Below are 21,013 nucleotides of genomic sequence, written 5' to 3' on the forward strand. Positions count from 1 at the left end.
CAATGTATAGTAGCTCTAAGCTTCTGCAAGAGGTTCCGTCCCAGAAGATCACTACGCTCTTACTACTACTACTACTACTACTCATAATACTAGAACTCGTGGACATTCAAAGAAGCTGAATGTTGGAAGATTCAGGACAGACAAAAGGAAGTACTTCTTTACTCAGCGCATAGTTAAACTATGGAATTTGCTCCCACAAGATGCAGTAATGGCCACCAGCTTGGATGGCTTTAAAAGAAGATTAGACAAATTCATGGAGGACAGGGCTATCAATGGCTACTAGCCATGATGGCTGTGCTCTGCCACCCTAGTCAGAGGCAGCATGCTTCTGAAAACCAGTTGCCGGAAGCCTCAGGAGGGGAGAGTGTTCTTGCACTCGGGTCCTGCTTGCGGGCTTCCCCCAGGCACCTGGTTGGCCACTGTGAGAACAGGATGCTGGACTAGATGGGCCACTGGCCTGATCCAGCAGGCTCTTCTTATGTTCTTATGTTCTTATGTACTATCTTATCAGGACGTCTGTTCCACACAATATAGGAATAGGGCATTTAGTGTTATGGCACCTATACCCTTTGGAATTCCCTCCCCTTAAATATTAGACAGGCACTGTCTCTGTTATCTTTTTGGTGTCTGTTATTCCAACAAAAAAATTAAATAGAGATCTTTCCCAATCTGCGTCTCTATTGGAATTGTTTAAAGATGTTTTAATGATGTTTTTCTTGTTTCATCAATTGTTGTTTACCACCCTTTTGGAGGATGGGCAGAATATACATTTAATAATAAAATCATAATAATAACAAAACTCAAATGCTGTTATGAACTGACCCTCAAGGCAAGGACAACATGGCTCCCATTTCTCCTATAGAATCTGACCATACTGTCAGTTTGAAACGTACTTCAGCACATGGATTACAATGAGAAAAATCCTCTACCGCACCTGCGTTGGAGTAGCAATGGCAGGGGTTCACACCCCAAAGTGCAAGCTAAGGGTCAATTTGTTCTTAAGATTTTTAAAGCAGTCAGTAGGCAACTCAGAGCGTGAGAGAAAACAGTTTGGGTTGCATCCAGAGAGGCCTGGCTGCAAACAGGTCTGGGGGGGGTTGCTTAGCAACTAGGTGGAGCCAAAGAAGTTTCTTTCATTCTGGGTTACTTGTGTATAAAGAAGTTAGCATGGTCAATATGTAATAATTTCATTCTGTTAGAAGCCTGGCTTGACATGCTTTACTGTTTGGTTACTTAACCAAGAGAACTTTGTCTGCATAGTGTCTCAGTTTTCCACAGCCTATTTATTTGTGACTCCGTAAAGTTTGCCAAGTCTTTCACTTGCCGGGTTCTGTCTGCATTATCCAGTCACTACCGTTAATAACCTGAAGGGAGCAGGCTAGCTTAGGGAACTCAGAGGAAAGGATGGGGGGCTGCTGCCTCCTCCCAGCATCTGCTGCCTGAGGTGGCTGCCTCACTCTGCCAAATGGTAGGGCTGGCCCTGCTCAGTGCCTCTAATACAACTCATGATGATTTATCTGTACTGTTTGAGTAGCAAGAGAAAACATTACACACAAACAGAAGAAAGGCCTGGCCAGTGCATTTCAGTTGTTTTAACAGCTGGATGCTGCTTGTAAGTTACATGGTAGCTGTACCTTCTGCTGAAAATTCTTTCCTGGGTGGGTAATTTCAGTAGCCATCAAAACATCCTCTGGCAATGAATTCCAAGTCAGAATGAAGAAATACTTCCTTTTGAATTTGTTGTTGACTTATTACAAACCAGTATCCTGGGATGATCAAAGGTTCTAGAACTTTGACACAAAAAAAATGATTTCTGGAAATGCACTTAAATTACTGTCTATTTGAATTAGGAGAAATTGCCTGAGAATTAGCCAACATAGCTAAATGGAGCCACCATGTAGGGAAGCAGTATATCTTAGAATACCAAATGACAGGATCCTTTTGTTGATAAAAATGCTGGACTAGATTTCCCTGATCTGCTCCAGAAAAGAAGTGTTTTATGTTCCTGGAATCTGTTTATGTTCTTAGAATGCATTTATTTCTTGATGTGGTAAAGCGATAAAAATCCCAGAGGAAGAAGGGTTTGCACAACCTACACTACATGTATCATTGGGTTGTAGGCTTTAGTGTGCAATCCTGAAAGAATTTACAGAATGACATTAATATTATTATAATGTGTAGACATCATACTTCTTAAAAACACATGTTGCAAAACTACACTTTATTTTTAAACAGGGATTGGCAGGCTTCAGATTTACAGGATCTACTTTGTGTTTTGCATTTTTTTTACTAGAACCTTGAAATTCATCAACCATACTCAGGAGCATAAGAGATACAATTAGAATTAAAAATAGCAGCTCAGACCTGTAATTGGGACTTGTACACATCCATGTTACAGCCAGTAGTTTATTATTGTTTAGTAACATTATCAGGGTATGTAAAACCATATGAGAGCATCTGATATTTTCCCAACATATGCTGCAGTGAATGTGTTTAAAGGTGCACAACAATCTACTTTTTATTCTTCTTCTGATATATATTTATTAATGTTTTGTTTTAAATCCTCCCTTCTGTGTACAGTTTAATTTCCTATTCCTCACAAACTTTAACAATGATGGAACAATGGAAGAACTGGAACCAAAGTGTTCAGTGCAGATTTCATGTGGACCAGAAGGGGGAGCTCATGTGCTTGCTCTGTATCCATAAAACTAAATAAAAACATAAAACTAAAACTAAAACTATAACATAAAACTAAAGCTTTCTTTTTCTGCGACCGAGCTATTTAAAAGTTGGAGCAAATTTACTCACCAGGCGATAGCAGTAAATGCTTTTATATGTTCTTGATTGATAGTAAATTAAATCATTAAAAATGTTTCTTGACCCTATATGGAACTCAAATAGATACACACCTACATGTACCATTTATATTTGGTTTGTTAAAGTGGTAATTGTTGACTATTCAACTGATTTAGTATAACTGGTGTTAAGCCATGTGAAACTGCTAAAATAGATTCTGGGCAATATTTTGTCTGAATATGTTAGATGCTTCTCCCATATCCCAAGTTCCTCTTATATCTCAAGTTAACCTAATTACAGATAACATCTAAATGTATCAAATATTTCCATTACAAAACAGAGCAAAATGTTAAATTTATTGTGAATAAAAATGCATAAAATATCAAAAGATCCTTTATAAAACAATCCTATGTATGTTTACCCAGATGTTATGTTATGTTTTATTTCTAGGCCACCTTTCTGCCAAATAGGACCCCAAGGCAGCTTACACACAAATAAAAATACAAATACAAAATACAAATAAAAACAATACAATTTACCAAAAAAAAAATCACACTAACAAAATCCTAACACCTCTAAAAAAACAGGAGCAGCAAACCAAAAGCATTCATCTTCCTGGTAAAGGGCAGTCCCCAGAAAAATGTCACTAAGAGCAGGGTTGGGGGGCAAAGCAGGTGGAAAAGCTGTTTACCCATTCAGCACAACAGAGCTTTCTGAAAAGTAAAAATAAAAGATTTTCCTGTTTTATATAACTAACTAGAGAACACCAAGTGATTAAAATCAATGCACAGCAATCATAGCAGCAAACCGAAATATTTTTCTATGGTGGCACAGAAGTTATAGATCATAGTAAAGTGGAAGTAGAAAAATCATAAGACACACACATGGGAGATCAATGGCTAGGACATATATCTCCTAGGCAATAATGTTTCTAAACAGATGGAAGTGATCATTTACCAATGGAATGCTCTTTAAGGGTTCTGGGCCATTACACATGCCCTTTAAAGCATCTGGTTCTGCCTCATGCCAATGACATGGAAGGGGATTGGATGATATACTGTCCTGAACAAGTGATACTGATTTTACTTTCTTATCACTTTGTTCTTGCCTTTGGGGGCTCAGATTTCCAATTAAATCTGAAATCAGCATTGGGCAAATGTGATTTCAGGGTTCATTCGCACCTGTGAATAAGGATGGAAAGTTCTGTCAGTTTCACTTCTGTCAGTTTCTCATTTTTCCAGTCTTAAATTCAGTTCTCCACATTTCTGCAGCAATTTGCAATTAAAAAAAAATCCTCATGAAAATTCTCCAGCATTTTAGTGTGAATTTCTCCTAACAAACACATTTTTGTAGGCAGTTTTGACTAATGTACACAATTTTGCAAGCCATTTCTTGTCACATAATGCATTTATGTATGTTGTTTTCACTCATATATTCATTTTTATGCACACTTTCCCCTAACATACGCATTTTTGTAAATATTGTTTGGTTGGCGAACTGCATTGCAAAACTTGACTGAGTTTCAAAGGATGGTTATGTTTTGGTTCTCATATTATTTCAGAGAGTGTGAATTTGACAGATTTGGGTTCAAATGCAAAGAATCCATCCTCACCTGTGAACAATCACATGTCAACCTGGAAAATATCTGCAGGTCTTTCCTGTGTCTTCTTCCCCGTTGGAGGAACCATACCTGACACTGACTCTCTTCCAATGGTTTAAACCATCTTTATATGCAGCACAGCCAAAAAAATATATACACAGTTGCAGTAGATCTTGTTGAGCAGAAAAGTGTTATTCCTAGCACAAGTATTAGAAATTCTTTGTTAGATAGCTGATAATCCACATAGGCTGCTTTCTCTTGCTCCAATGGGAGTTGCTGCCTGAACTATTTTTAAGTACATGGCATCACATGAAAAAGCAGCGATTTACCATTCTGTTACAAAAAACAGTCCTTACATCCATGAACTCTTTCTTTGTCCAGGCAATTCAAATATGCATTCTTTCAAAGATACACAGCTTGCTCTGCTTATTACTGACTCTTTCTTTTGTCAGAATACATGAGGGTCCCTTTTTGTTGTTGATGCGTATGGAGTTCCTTTCACTGGCACTGATACTTGAGGTTTATATTTGTCAGAGATATTGACAAAGATTTTTAACCCTTTTCTAACCTGTACAGCAGGTGTGTGGAACCTTTGGCCCACTAGGTGTTGCTGAACTACAATTCCCATCAGCCCCAGCAAGCATGGCCAGCAGCCAGGTATGATGGAGTTGTAGTTCAGCAATATCTGGAGGACGAAAGGTTCGCCACACGTGCTGTATGGTGTTTATATACTCAGTCTTCCTCATTTTAACACTGCAGAGGGAACCATAATGTTAGTCCATGCAACCATAACCTCTGGCCATTCTTTGTATTGTATCCCCTCCCCCAGAGCTTGTAAGATTACTTTTAAAAAGTAATAAATTACAATTACTGTTACATGGCCCCAGAAAGTAATAAATTACCATTACAGTTGCAATTGCTCTGAAAAATAACTGATTACTTTACTGTAACTCAAAAGTAATCACTACAATTACACTTAAGTTACTTTTTTAAGATGGAGTGTCCACAAGGTGCTGGCCTTGGCTGCTGCACATCTAAGTAGCTCAAAACAATGTTAAAAATAAACACACACACACACAGTGTAGTAGAATACATTTTTTATTCATAGGATTAACAAAATGGCATAACAGAAACTCACATCCACCCTCCACCCCATCCCAGCAATGGTGATACCCCAACACACATATACTTTCCCCCTTGGAATCAAATTTTACACATGAAATGCTGCTTTTATAATACATTTCTGTTATGTCTCATCTTTGCTCAAAGAGCACATCAGACAAGGAATGTCTTTTTACAGTCATTATGTTGCCACCAGTACTGAACAGGCTGCAAAAAACACCGCAGCATCCCTTTCAACTGAAACACATTTTTATCAATATGGCAATTCCCTAGCATCAAAGAAAAATGGAAACTTTAGTACTTTACTAGTTGCCTTTGTAATTATTTTTGTCAGCAGTATAACTTAGAGGTATCTTAATCCTGTATGTACTTACCTGGGAGTAAGTCCCATTGAACTCATTGGGTAGACATGCATGCAAGATTGAACTGTCAGAGGTAGAACTTAAGAGGCATAACGTAGGTAAACAGAAAATGCACATATCAAAAGTAATCCATCAGAATAAATGTTATCCCTTCTCCTGCAATTAAAAATGTAGTCTTGCACAGCATATAGTGAAACTATGGAATTTGCTACCACAAGAAGCAGTGATGGGCACTGTGATGTTCCTATATTAATGTATATATGGTAAGTGTTGTTGTTTAGAAGATACATGGTAAGTGGAGTGAAAGAGGAGGGGGAGTGAATGGGCAGTAGAATGCTAGATGATTGGCTGAGTGTTTAAAATGGCTGAATGTATAAAAGGAAGAGTGAGAGTGGAATCTGGGGGGAGAAGAGAAAGAGTGGGTTGTTTGGTGGGTTTGAGAGAGTGGTTTGCCAGGAGAGAGTGGAGAAGGAGGGGGGTGGAGTTCGGATTAGTATTGAGTAAAACCATATGCTTATGTGCCTTAAGAAGAAATCTTGTTAATCTTGTTAGCTTTGTTATCTTTAATAAATACTTAATTTGGTTTACCAAAGGCCTGATCCTTGGCTGGGGTTTCACAGACCAGAAGGGAGGGTAAGATAATGACCAAGGCTGAAGGGGAACTGTAACAAATGGTGGCAGCGGTGAAGAGAATAACAATACCACTATTCAGAGTCTCTGGGAATACTAGTATTAGGACGTGACTGGTGGTTGCCTAGCAGGGGGATCTGTTGAGATCTGTGCTAGAGCGGGGAGAGAAACAATAAAAAAGGAAAGTCCGGACTGTCCCTGGTGGTGCCTAGTGACAGGCAGTAGCCACGCACAGGTAGGAACCTGACAGGGAGAGCCAGGGAAGGGCGTCACAGGCACCAACATGGATGGCTCTGAAAGAGGATTAGACAAATTCATGGAGAATAAAGCTATCAGTGGCACCAAGCAATGGTGGGGGGGAGCTTTGTGCTCCAGATCACATGCAACCCCCCCCCACACTCTGTCAACCAGAAAGCATAGTCTCTCTCATCCAACAACCTCCTGGACCCTGCCCTGCCACAAAGCAAATATTTTCCCTTGGGATGCAAAAAAGTTAAAACTGCAAATGCAGCAAAGTAGCCAGGGAGCACTACTTCCTCGCACCAAGTGCAAACACACACATTGTTGTCTCTCACCTCCGCAGTTCTTCATGTCCATTCTGCTGCTGTCTCCTTGCTCTCCAGCTCCTTTCTCCCTCCGCCTTCCATTTTTTCTCCCCTCCCCTCCCATCTCGCTCTCCACCTCCTCCCTCGTTGCCTCCTAAAACACCCATAGAGCACGAGGGAAGAGCGATACTGTGCAGAAGCATGTGAGTTTTATCCACTGAACAGAGGAGCAGAAAGTTTCCCCTGCCGCCCCCCAAGTAACACCCATAAGTAATACTAGAAACATTACAATTACAGTTCAAAAGTAATGAAATTACTCCTTGTTCTATTACAATCAAAATGTAAAGAAATTACCCACTTGTTCCTCAAAAAAGTAATAAATGACAACCTGGGTCTCTGTGTCTTTAAAAATCTGTCTTTAATTTTGGGAGTGTGGTGACTTCTGTGTTTGTATTTATGTATTTATGTAGTCTTTTAAATGATTGCATGTTTTACTTTGTATTTCACTTGTGTCTCTCTGTGTGTTTCCATCTATTTATTGTAAGTCAGCCTGAAAACCCTATGCTATGAGGTGGATTCTGCTCCAATTTAAATTGTTTGCTGCCACTACAGGTTGCTGATGCCCATCTGGTGTCACAATGCCTCACTTTGAGGAAGGACCCTACTTTGTGAAGGGAAGTCCTTCCTCAAAGCCAGGCACTGAGGGAACCAGGACATGATGGCTTTGAAGAGCCCTGAAGGAGCACCATTGGCTTCTTTTCGGCACCTGTGGCAGATAATCTCACAAGTGCCTGTCCTCATCCATGGCAGTATTTATACAACAATAACCTAAAGAATTTATTTCTTTAGTATAATATAAATATATATTATATTAATATATTATATATTATATTAATATAAATAATATTTATTTGCTGCTCTTGCTTCATAACCCAAATCAGCTGACTGAGATGGCCACCTCATTTGTGAGTGATATTCCCAGTAATAGCTCTACATAATAGCTTTACATTTTACACCAATTAATTCATGGTAAGCTCTTAGTGTTTACATCAGATTTAATACATTTTTAGCTCCATTATGACTGTAGTATATATACACTTAGTCATGAGGTGGGTCAGTGTGTCTTTTGCTCGGGAAAGGAAATTTTATTTGAAATGTTTTTTTGTTCCTTTACTAACTGTTAAACTGTGGTTTGTTGAAATATGACTTGTACTTTAATATGTATTTTGCATTTTCCTTTTACGTGTGCTGAATTGTGGTAGCCTATGGCTCTGAGCAATAAAGATTCATTCATTCATTCATTCATATTCCCGGTAATAGCTTTACATAATAGCTCTACACCAATTAATTGATGGTAAAACTCTTAGTGTTTACACCAGATTTAATACATTTTTGTGTGTAGACATTGGTAGCATATTTCATTTTTGGGGGGAGTGGGGCAGTAGTGTAGTGACAAATTCAGAAGTGCAGGGTCCCTTCATGATAGTCATGTCACGTCCCCTCACAGCCACGCCCCCTCACTCACTTGCTTTCCATTGTCATCTCCACACTCCTCAGGTCTTCCCACCTGCTACTTCTCCCACAATAACAGATGTCCCTAGGAACCAATCAGCACGAAAGGAGAGTGTGTTAGAGTATGTTAGCTAACTCACCTCCTTTCACTCTGATTGGCTCCTATCAGCAGGACAGGACAAGGAAGCACATCAGAAGACTCCTCAGTTGCCGACACACTCCCTCCCTTTCATGCTGATTTTTCATAGGACACTGGAGACATAGGGACCCTGCTGGGACCCTGCTCTCAAAAACGTAAGGAGACTAAGACTCCCTGAGACCCTGGACCACTACACCTCTGGAGTGGGGAATACACCTTAGCCTGCTTTATACCACTTGGAGAGAGCCAGTGTGGTGTAGTGGTTAAGGTGCTGGACTACGACCTGGGAGACCAGGGTTCAATTCCCCACACAGCCATGAAGCTCACTGGGTGACCTTGGGCCAGTCACTGCCTCTCAGCCTTAGAGGAAGGCAATGGTAAACCCTCTCTGAATACCGCTTACCATGAAAACCCTATAGGGTTCACCATAAGTCGGAATCGACTTGAAGGCAGTACTCCCCCCCCCATACCACTTGGAGAAGAAGTTTGATCTCATTCTAGCTTTCAGGCTGCACACTGATTTCCTGCTTATGTCAAACCTAGATTTTCAAGGGCAGTTTGTTTGTATATCCCATGATATTTCAGCCAAGAGCAAATGAAAAGAATGATAATGAATTATTAGTGTATCTATAGTGGTGCAATGAAAAACCTGTGGTAAGACACAGCTGAACCAAATTGCCTCTAAATTATAAAACAGCAAGGACTCCTTTTTTGGTATGAATTATTTGAAAGCAGAATTCCAGCTGATAACTACACTAGTCAAAACAAATAGGGTTGTCTGGTATAAATAACTGCTGTTCTCCAAGCAAGTCCTTGATGGACATTAATAACAATTTAAACTGAGAATACATGAAATTCTAAGCAACAAAATCTATCAGAGGACGGCAGTTGAGATGGTTTTTCAGTGGCAGCAGACTTCTTAAGATGGAATGACATATTCTAAAGCAGCCATAGGGAGACGTTAGCCTTTTCCTGGGATCTACTTTGCTTTTTACTAGAATGCTGAGGTCTATGAACCACAGCCAGGTGCAAAGAACTGATATGGGGACAAAACCAGATTAAAAATGGTGGCTGTGGGGGTGGAGGCAATTGCCTAGGGCACTGCCTGAATCGTACCCTGGGGTGACCTGCATGCACAAGTATGATCTTACATCTGGTGATATTCAATGCTAGTTCTAATCAGAGTAGACCCATTAAAGTTAATAAACATGACTAATTTAGGTTCATTCATTCAGTGGGTATAGGAATAAATTAAATCCAGCCCTGAATTACTACAGATTGAGGATTCTAAGCCTACTTTTCTGGAGGAGTGTGGCAATTCTTTTTATTGATGCTGTTGGTCTGTGTGTTTGTTTACTATTTGCACTAATAGCCCACCCTTCACCAAATGATCCCAGTGCAGGTTGCAAAAATGTCATAAAACAAACCAAATATTTCCCTGAAGTGTGACCTAGAATTATAGAAAAAGTTTCTTGTTTTTAGAGTTTAAATCTTTTGCATTTAATCTTATTGTACTGTGCTTTAATGGCTTTGAAGTGGTTTTTAAATCAGTTAGTTAGGAAGTTAGCTAATTAAAGTAAGTACAGTTTACAGTAATCCTAGAATAAAACCACAAAATGACAAAGTCAAAGTGACAAAGTAACTAAATAGAAGCACAGAACAGCAATGCAGGAAAAAGGAAGACATCTATTTAACCAAAGGCCTGAGTAAAGAGGTGTGTCTTGACCAATGATGACACAAGACATACTTCAGAGGGAGGTCATTCTGTAACCTGGGAGCTACCACAAAGAAGGGCCTCTTGTGAACCACCATCCCTCACATCACAGAGGGCACTACCAACAAGCCTTTTCCTGCTGATCTTAAAACCTAGTCCTGTCAATGTGGGAGGAGACAGTCCTTCAGATATTAGGGGCAAAGTCATTTAGGGCTTGTTAAACATTTGGGAGTTGGAAACCCATACCAATCTACTGTAAGCTGCCTAGCAACCTACCAGTGGGACGCAATCTACCATTTGCCTATCCCTGTGCTACAGAATCAGGGACTGCCTCCAAGATCCCACCCTGACAATATCATGGCTATTTAAGAATGAAGTACTACTTGCAGTGCTGGTACCAGGATTTTGGGGCACCCTCATTGCTCCCCCCCCAGCCCTGGAAAAGACAGACATACATGCTCAGAATTTTCTTAAGCAGCATCTGAACTTCTTGCGTAATGCGTGCAATGTGGAAATGGTAGTAGATGGAAATGGTAGTAGCACTGACAGGACTCTGGCAAATGCCCAACTCTTGCCATCCTCTGGAGCTGGCCCTGCCCACTTGCCTAAAGTTTCAGCTGTTTCATACTTTTCAATGCCGAGTGCCATATTCTTGCCAGTTATTCCAATGCCTTTGCACCGATTGGCCTGAACTGGAGCACTTGGACATTGGAAACAGGTTTTCTTCTAATGGCATAATTGGGTGGAGGGCTGCCAGCACATTTGTCCTTATGCTTCTCTGTGTAAAAAGGGTGGAGACTTACTGCTCTTTTTAAAAAAAGGAAACTGGCAATTCAAGGAAAGCACTAAGGTGGCTAGACCCCCCCCCACAACTATCTCTTCACAGCTTTCCTTTGGTGGCATCTGCTTGAAATGGATTAGATGCTGTGACCCAATAAGGTGATTTGTATGTTCTTATATGGCTGCCACTAGGGATGTTCAAGAAATTCAATTCAGTTCGCATTTCAAGCTAAATCTATCAAATGGTCGCTTTCTGAAACAATATGAGAACTGAAACAGAGCCATCCTTCAAAACGGACACTTGCTCAAATTTTGCAATGCAGTTCGCCAACCAAACAGTGTTTACAAAAATGTATATGTTAGGGGACATAAAAGTGGGCATAAAAATGACAAGTGGGCATAAAAATGAATATATGAGTGAAAATAACATACAAAAATGCATTCTATGATAAATTGTTTGCAAAAATGTGTATATTAGTCAAAACTGCCTAAAATGTGTGTTTTATTAGGACAAATTTGCTGGAGAATTTTCATGAAGAGTAAAAAAACCCCCTGCAAATTGCTGCAGAAATGCGGAGAACGGAATTTAAAGTTGGAAAAATGAGAAACCGAGAGAACCATAATTGGCAATTCTTTCCATCCCTAGTTGCCACTGACAGTTGGTAAGGAAGTCCCTTCCCCCTCCCTTTTCATGCTTTCTCTCTGTGGTGTGGTTTAGTTCACTGGCTTGAGGGCTGAATCATCTGGAGCTGGTTACTTTTGCAGGCAGTTTTCTGGCGCACACCTGCTCTCTTCTTGTGGTGCACTGTTGCCTGCATTGTGTACCTTGTTCCATAGGGGCTGGGTGCTAGACGGCCCTGACTTGAGGGGGGGAGTTTGGATAAGGTGACCTTGGAAAACCCTTCAACTCTTTATAGCAAAATTATTTAACAGAAACTTTGGTACCAGAGGCAGGAATAACGTGGAAATAATAGGGACAGGTTCCTACACCACAAACAAGAAGTGCAGTTCAACATATTTCAGCAAACCTTTTATTCAAAACTAACAATACGCATGTCTGAAATGAAACAACCAGGACAGGTAAGCTTTGCATACAGACCACTTGAAGGCTTCTTCCAAAATGCATCCAGGGATGCCTGACTTGTCTTTTTTCCCCCTTTTATCATGTAGCATCTTGCAATAGTAATCTAAAACTTTGAACAGAGCTCTCCTCCTTGTACACTTCAGCAGGCAGGCAAGGGGCATCCTCCACCACCACCCTGTGCTTGATCTCTCTTTCTCTCTCTGATATCTTCCCCTACGGTGCACCTGAAGCATTGTTTACCCTGGAGACGCCTGTGCTACCTGGCAAGGGGCGCCATTCCAGCCACGCATGAGAGAGCTGCCTGTGGAAGCCACAATCCAGTAGACAAGGAGTCACATTCTGACTATGTCAAAGTGTGCGTCTCCCGCCCCAAAAAAGACTTTGTTAAAAGGAGCTTCTTTCCTGGAGGATTTGTTAACTATTACTGTATATGCGTCTGTATTCTTATTTGTTATTGTTTTTATTGTTTATTTTTTTATCTGATGGTGCTTTGGCTGGTGGTACATCACTTGTGAACATTACAAGAGAAATAAATATGATAATTCCCATTGAACTCGATGGAACTTACTTCTTGTGCTGCACCCAGCATTGGTTTTTGCATGACAATGTCCTGTTTTTAATGCACGTGGCTTTACTTTTATCATGAATTTTTAATGTTTAATGTCATTCGAGGTGATGTAAGCCCCTTTGATTTTCTCATTTAAAAAGCAGGATATAAATTTTAAAATAACATATGAAGATACTGCAAACCAGTTGAGGAATGTGGATGATGTTTGAGAAAAAACATACAGCACAATCTCTTTTGGCTACAATCCTATCCACACTTACTTGGGAGTAAGTCCGTTGAAGTAAAATAGAGTTAGGGTCCCCTCCGGATGTCTTTTCTTTATTGTGCATTCATGATGATTTGTGTCCATGATGGTATCGGAGTACTTATATGCAATCTTGCTTTCAATACTGTTTGTGCCTGCAAAAACCTCGGAGTGGAGATATTGCTCCATTCACATAGTTACTGCTGAAATCTTCTTAGACTTACTTTGCTACCTGTTGCATGGGCCTGCCATCACTTTCCCTTCCTGTCACACGAGCCTGCCATTGTTCCTCCCCTCCCAGGTAGCTCCCTAAACCACCCACTTCCACCACTTTCCTTCTTGCTGCTGCCCTCTCGCTGCAGTGGTTTACCTCACCTTGCCTGCCTCACCTGTAGGCATCATGCTACCTATGAATGCTTCTGTGTAGGCACACGCTTTTGCAGAAGTGTCCAGGGGTAGTGTGACACTTACAAAAATATAACACAGGTAGAAATTTCACGAGTTGTCTTTTGTTCTGCTTTTGTTGCTCTATAGTGCAAGAATGCCCATTCAGATAACAATAATGCAGCACCATTGCAGAAGCATCGCAAAACAACTAGTAAAGGGCAATGATGGTTAAAAACAAAAAACAGTCAGGAAGGCTTATTTCTATGCAGCAGGATTGGGCTGCACAGGACAGGGACACTAAAAACAATCAGCTGGAGAAATAAACACACTCTCTTTCTAGAGCAGTAACAACATGCCATGATTCTTTGCACAGCAGTTAGTTTGACATTAAATGTATGCCTCCCTTCAATGGATCAAATGCTTGAGAATATGACAATGTGGATTGCAGTACTAGTTAAGCATTTGTTTTCTAAGAACTCTGATAGTAGCTTTTAGGGCCCTTTGGTGTTCCTAGTGCTTTCTTGGGTCGTTTGGTTCATATTTATAGAACAAAAGAGTCAGTTAATTGATTTTGAGCCTTCACTTGGGAGGAGAAACCTCCTGCATCTCATCTAAGAGTTGAACACCTGCTTGGCTTTCTCTAAGAAAAGAGGAGAGGGATGTGCATCTCTTTCAACCTTGCTGTTGCAATTTCAGCTATCTGTTTTGAATGGACAGTGCAAAGCACGCACCAACAGTTTGCACTCACTTTAGTGTTAACCTACAGCCTGGCATTTTCACTTGGTAACCAAAGAGTAAAATGAACTGGGTTTTAAAAAAAAGCCAGATACAGGAAAGGCAATAAACCTAACATTAACTGGATACTGATATTTAAGGAGAAAGACAATGGATTAGATCCACACTTAGTCATAGTAAGAGCATACCCCTCTGAAAACACATTCTGTTTGGTTTTGTTTACTTTGCAATCAGTAGCAAATGGTGGGGAGGGGCAGAGGCAGAGGCACTTATCTGACCCCCCTGGCTGGTGAGTCCCAGCTGCTTACCAGAAGGGGATGGTAAACTCACTGTGGTGCAAACACTCTAGTTGAGCTAATCTAGCATTCCTGCTCCTGTGTTTGCACCATGCTGATCTCATTGCTGCCTCATTCCTTCTCCTCCTGGTGAAACAGCAGTGACTCACCTGCTGGGAGGTCAGGTAAGCACCTCTGCCCCACAACACCATCTCCTCCTGTTTGTAATATTGCACGTTTCACAGAATCCTGCCATTAGCCAATCTGAATATATTTGAAAGAATTACTTTTAAAAGGTGGGTTTTTCTCTATTGTACAAATCATGTTTTTCTTATTTAAACCTAACGTTTTTGGTTTTTCTCCCCATTTGTTTTAGCTAACTAATTTGTGTTTATCTTCATGAAGTGTAGCATGTTTTTCCCCACCAGTGGCACTTAATTCACTGTAATCAGTTCCTGTTTGGATTTCCATTCAACTCTGTTAACCTGAAGAATAATAAGACAATAGAAAAAAACGTTGAACAAGATTACTCGAAGCATTAATCTAATATGCTCTTTGGAAATGCAGCAATGACATGGATTAAGTACAAGTAGCAGTATTTGATGAGTAGTGAAGCAGTCTTTTGGGCATTCAGCATTATGCATTAGAGAAAGGCTGAACGAATGAAGTCAAGCAGAATATCCTATTTTAACTTAAAACACTCCAAAAAACATGGATCTGTTCTGGGTCCAGGCTTCTGTGGGGCTTTTGAGCAAGATGACATCAAGGGCTCCTCTGCCTTGCCACTGTTGGCATTGCCCATTCACTCTTCCTTATCTGCAATGGCTGGTCAAAGAGAAAGTGCAAGGTGAATGGAGGTTGCTGCTCTTTTTTCTTGCTGCTTGCTCGCTTGGAGAGTGCAACTGAATATTCAGCAACAGCAAGAAAGAGGAGTGTGGCTAGGAGGTTCTGGAGTTGGCTGCTCCCCTCCCCTGGTGAGCCAAACCTGGAATTTGTATCCAGGACAGAAGCCAGAAAATGTACAGGCAATGCCTGGGATGAACCTCAGAAATTAGCAGGCTGGTTGATTAGAGTTTTATTGGTCAGGGGCAGCCCCCATGTAGCTTTGGTGTCTTATAGCTCTTGGGACTCCTCATCAGTAGTAGAAACATAGCAAGTTAAGCAGGTGAAGCAAAGAAGGCATGACAGATCCATCTGTACCTCTTAGCTATTTGAGTTCTAGACAGGGTGACCATGTATCCTAGTTTAGGTAGTGAACACCCACCTGGACAGAAGACTGAGGCGGCATACAGAACACCTGGTCAGAGTCTTCACCTCTATAGTGCGATGTAATTTAAATTAGAGTCATTTCTAAATGTCAATCCATGCATATTAGGGTTGCCAGGTTCCTGGCCTGAGACTGATCCTGTATCTTTAGGAGAAGAGAAAGTCAGCCAAGTGTAGGTGTTCTTGCAACCCTGTAATGAGAAAAACCACAAGGTGGAATTCTTTCTTCCCCCTGCACAACTTGTAAAGGCACAGAAGACCTCTTGGAGGCTGGGCCTGGCAACCAAAAGGTCTTCTGTATCTTTAAAAGTTGTGTGGGGGGAAGGGAGAATTCCACCTTGTGGTTTTTCTCATTACAAGGTTGCCAGAACACCTGCACTTGGCTGACTTTCTCTTCTCCTAAAGATACAGAATCAGTCTCAGGCCCTGAACCTGGCAATCCTAATACATATACATTACATATTACTACTACTGCTGCTGCTAACACTACTACTAATCTCTTTCCCTCTTTTGTCTTCTATTTTTGCAACACATAAATGGCCAACCTAGGTTTAGGGTAGGTTTTCCCTTTTGCACACTCTGTGGGCTTCACTGTAATGTAGTTGTAAGCGCAAATATTTATTTTAGCATTTTGCTTCTAAAGCAATGTACAATTAAAACAATTATATAAAACAATTAAAACCAACAATTAATAAAAACCAAACAACCAAAAAATGCCAGCAGACTTATGCCAGACTTCAAACATTGAGAAGCTTCAGCTGGGATGAGATGCTCCTAAAGATAGGCTTGCCATTATATTTTTACATGCTGTGATGCAGGGGTGGGCAACCTTTTTGCCCCAAAGGCCAAATGCAACAGTAGTTGGTCAGTTGGGAACTGCATGCCAGTGGGTGTGGCCAGTGGCTGTGCTGCTGGGAGGGGCCTACACTGGTACACACACACTTGTGGGAAGGATGCATAAAGGAAAGGTAGGGTTATCTTGCATCCTGATTCCTGAATGTATGAAGATGGTTGGTATCACAGTGTGATATCTACTACTATCTTGAGACATTCAGGATACAAGTTACCTGAGATTGCAATTCCTGCCCTTCCCCCTGCCAGGGCACCAGTGGTTTAAAATAGCTGTGTAATAGATAGAAATTTAGCAGGTGAGTATTTTTTCCTGCCTGTGAATTAGTGGTAGGAAAAACATAACCTGTTAAATGTCTGTCTGTTGGGCAGTTGTTAGAGGCTGAGGAGTCCTACCAACAGGCATTGTAACTCTAAAGGATATCCTTACTTGTTCATGTAAATATACCTAGCATGACTCTCCAAATAGTTGTTTTATGTCAGCTTTATTATGAGAATTGCCAGCTTATCTAGATGTACCGTAATCACTGAAGAGGACAGGGTGCGATTGAAAGTGTGTCCTTTTTTAAAACAACTACAGGAAACATGTTGCCCTCCATATATTGTTGGATTACTATTACCACCAGTCCCAGCCAGCATGGGCAAGAGTCAGGGATGATGGGAGTTGGAGTCCAACAACTGGAGGGCCAAAGGTTTCCAATCCGAGCAAAGGCTCATGAATAGGGTTGCCAGATCTCCGGTTTTCAGCCGGAGTCTTCGGCAAAAGGGGCCCCTCTCCGGTCTCCAGCCATACTCACCTTAAACACGTGGATCTCCAGTTTTCCAGTGGCCTCTCGGCTCACCCCAGAAGGCCTGCAGGAGTCCCCTCCACTCCTCCGGCCTTCCCGGCTCCTGGGAAAGGGGCTAGTGGGGCTGCCACCCCCGTCGCCGGCTCTGTCGCTGGCTCTCCCACCGGCTTTTGCCCACTTGCTCATGCTGCTTGCTCTGCAGCAAAGCAAACACACAGTATCCCCCTCATGCCACCCCATCCCCTTCCCCTCCCGCTCACACAACAGCCCTCCAGGTGTGCTTGCGCCCGTAGAGGTCTGGCGGTGACGGCTGCAACGGCAGCTGAGAGAGCGAGTCGGGCAGATTGGCTGTGGCGGGCCTCTGGGGTGGATGTTGGTGCCCCGAGGTGCTTCCAGCAGTGCCTGACAGGCAGCAGCTTCTGCCCAAGGCACAGAGCATCATCGGAAGTGGCCTGAAACCGGTGCAGACTGCCGGTCTCTCTAGCTCAGTGGCCCTCAGGGGTCCCGGCAGCCCTCCCGGGAGATGCCACTGGGAAGGCTGAGCTGGGAGCCTCTGCAGGGAGAACAGGCACTCACCCCACGGAGCGATGGCTCTTCCGCACCAAGCACCCGGGAGCCGCAGATGGCCGTCGGAGGAATGAGCGGCACCCACTGACCCGAGTCCGACCTGACCCACGGGTGCCGTACCTGGTCCGGCCAGCAGCAGCACAAGGAGGGGGATCAATTAGCCCACTTTTCCTTCTGGGAAACAGTCCTGGTGGGCTTTTTTATTGTTCCAAAAGCCTGCAGAACCTGTTTGACCTAGAGGGAGGCTGAGAACCTGCCGCTGTCCGTCTCCCATCTCAGTGGGAAAATCAGAATCTCATCAAGCAAGTGCTGGCCATAGACGGCAGAAGCAGATCTAGTCCACCCACCAGCAGGATCAGGGCAACCTCACTCAGGAGCCCATTTGCCAGCAGGTCAAAGTGCCTCACAACTATCTATCTATCTGTTGCTGTTGTTGCTATGTGCCTTCAAGTCGACTATGACTTATGGTGACCTTATGAATCAGTGACCTCCAAGAGCATCTGTCATGAACCACCCTGTTCAAATCTTGTAAGTTCAGATCTGTGGTTTCCTTTATGGAATCAATCCATCTCTTGTTGGGTCTTCCTCTTTTTCTACTCCCTTCTGTTTTTCCTAGCATTATTGTCTTTTCTAGTGAATCATGTCTTCTCATGATGTGTCTAAAGTATGATAATCTCAGTTTCATCATTTTTAGCTTCTAGTGATAGTTCTGGTTTAATTTGTTCTAACACCCAATTATTTGTCTTTTTTACTGTCCATGGTACTTGCAAAGCTCTCCTTCACTACCACACTTCAAATGAGTTGATTTTTATCTATTTCATTCATATCCCACCTTTTCTTCAAGGAGCTCAAGGTGTCATGCAATATGGTCTTTCCTCTCCCAATTTTATCCTCACAAAAATCCTGTGAGGAAGTGACTAGCCCAAGGTCACCCAGTGAGTTTCATGGTCAAGTGGGGATTTGAACCCCGGTCTCCCAGGTTTCAGTCCAACACTCTAACCCAGTGGTTCTCATACTTTTTTGGTTCGTGGCGCACTGTAAAACATATAAAAATTTTCTGGCATACTTCGTGTACAAAATTAAAAATATATCAATATATTTTAAACTATGAATAAAAATAAACTATAGAAAACTATTACTTACCCTATACAAATGGGCTTCTTCTCATTTTTAAAATATACTTTCATAATATTTGAGGCACATGTAGCCACGTCTGTGTGCCTGGGTGCACCATTTGAGAATCACTGCTCTAACCATTGCACCACACTGGTCCAATCCAAAACAGTGTTATTCACCGATTGGTGTCCAAGCCCCCACTCAGCCATGAAACTTTTTGGATGACCCTGGGCCCGTCACCATCTCTTAGCCTGTCCTACCTCATAGGGTTGTTCTGATGATAAAAATGGGAGGTAGCTGGGAGAAAATTGTGGGGAAATGGGGCTTAGGAGATAGAAATGAGGCAGGAGAAACACTTATTGAGTTCTGTGAAGCCAATAATTTGTTTCTTGCAAACACCTTTTTGATCAACCAAAAAGACAACCATACATGTGGACAACACCAAATGGTCAATATGGGAATCAAATTGATTATATAATTGGGAGCAGAAGATGGAGACATTCCATACTTTCTGCAAAAACAAAACCAGGAGCAGACTGTGGTACAGATCATGAACTTTTTGATGAACTTTGCCTGGTTAAAAAGTTTGTGCCTGAGGTCAGAACATTTGATCTTCCTCTGGATGAGAAATGGGTGAAGTTGCTAAAAAGCATCCGATCAAGAATTCTGGTGAAGGTTGTCAGTGCAGTGTTTGCCATCCCAGTAAGCAATGCTTTTGTGGAGAGAGTGTTTTCACTCATGGGCAACGTATGGACTGACAACAGGAACCGTATGTTATCTTCCTTTGTCAAAGCAGAGCTTTCTGTTAAATTAAACTTTGGCATGAACTGTGCTGATTTTTTCAAATATGTGAGGGAAGAGCAAAGGTTGCTTAAAGCGTGTTTCAAAGGAGAACTACAAATTCTAAACTCAGCCTTTTTTGTTCTTTAAAACCAGTTACTACAGTGAAAGCACCTTGTTCATTATTTCTGTTTTTCTTTTATAAAGAGTAATACTGTTTATAATGTTTGTAATGTCTGAGAACATCCCTTGGATGTCATCCACTTCTCTTTCGTAAGAGAGATAAATGCCTAAATCCAGCTGCTAGTCCCAACTAGAGTAGACCCATTGAATCGTTGGGAACTTGGTTAATTGACACCATGTAAATTCTATTGCTTCAGCGGGTCTCTGCTCTAGTTGGGACTAGCAATTGGATTATGATTAGCAGTTTGATTGGTGATGCAACCTGCCTTTGTTCTCTAAAAGACAGTGTTTGTCAATTTAAAAAATTGTTTGTAACCTGGTGCTATTGATTTTATTTCTCTCTCATGTTTTTACCTTTACCTTAATACTAGAGGTAATTGTATAATTGTGATTGTTTGATTTCTTTGAATAGAGACGGATAGAACAGTAGCCAGCCAACACATAAAGTTGCAGTGGCCTATGGATAACTTTGTGGATGATCCCCAGTCAAGTCTTAGCAACAGCACAATGCTAACAGGCAGTTGCCAACTGCTTGCCTAGAATGCCCTCCCTTGTCCTTAACATGACTGCAACCATATCTACTCAGAAGTAGGTCCTATTGAGTTCTATGGGGCTTAGTTCCTTAATAAGCATGTTTAGAATTGCTGCATTCAGGGGCATCCATCTGTGCTCCCATCTAACATCTCTGCAACACTAAGCTCTTTTCTTCCAATAAGGGCCTGGCCTGAGGGCATGTAAACCCTTCTTGCCAGAAGCAAGTAAGTTAGAGTAAATGTTCCCTAAAGGTGTTGAACTGTGACCTGGCAGACCAGGGTTTGAATCCTCACACAGCCATGAAGCTCACTGGGTGACCTTGGCCCAGTCACTGCCTCTCAGACTCAGAGGAAGGCAATAGTAAAGCACCTCTGAATACCGCTTACCATGAAAACCCTATTCGGGATCAACTTGAAGGCAGTCCATTTCCATTTTGC

The 21,013-nt window shown here is 41.7% G+C and overlaps 1 protein-coding gene across 3 annotated transcripts in view; it reads left to right on the forward strand.

Moving 5' to 3' along the window:
- The first annotated feature begins 12,208 nt into the window (after positions 1–12,208).
- The window catches only part of DNTT (DNA nucleotidylexotransferase), a 230,529-nt gene continuing 221,724 nt past the window's right edge, over positions 12,209–21,013 (forward strand). The window contains exon 1 of one of the 3 annotated variants that reach the window (XM_061635584.1): positions 12,209–12,280. The gene's annotated coding sequence lies outside the window, so the exon portion shown is untranslated. Of the gene's footprint in view, positions 12,281–14,566; positions 14,679–14,707; positions 14,790–21,013 lie in introns of those variants that run through there. The other 2 variants (XM_061635583.1, XM_061635585.1) reach the window with 2 other exon arrangements.

The sequence above is a fragment of the Rhineura floridana genome, chromosome 7, assembly GCF_030035675.1.
Source record: "Rhineura floridana isolate rRhiFlo1 chromosome 7, rRhiFlo1.hap2, whole genome shotgun sequence".
NCBI classification, from domain to species: domain Eukaryota; kingdom Metazoa; phylum Chordata; class Lepidosauria; order Squamata; family Rhineuridae; genus Rhineura; species Rhineura floridana.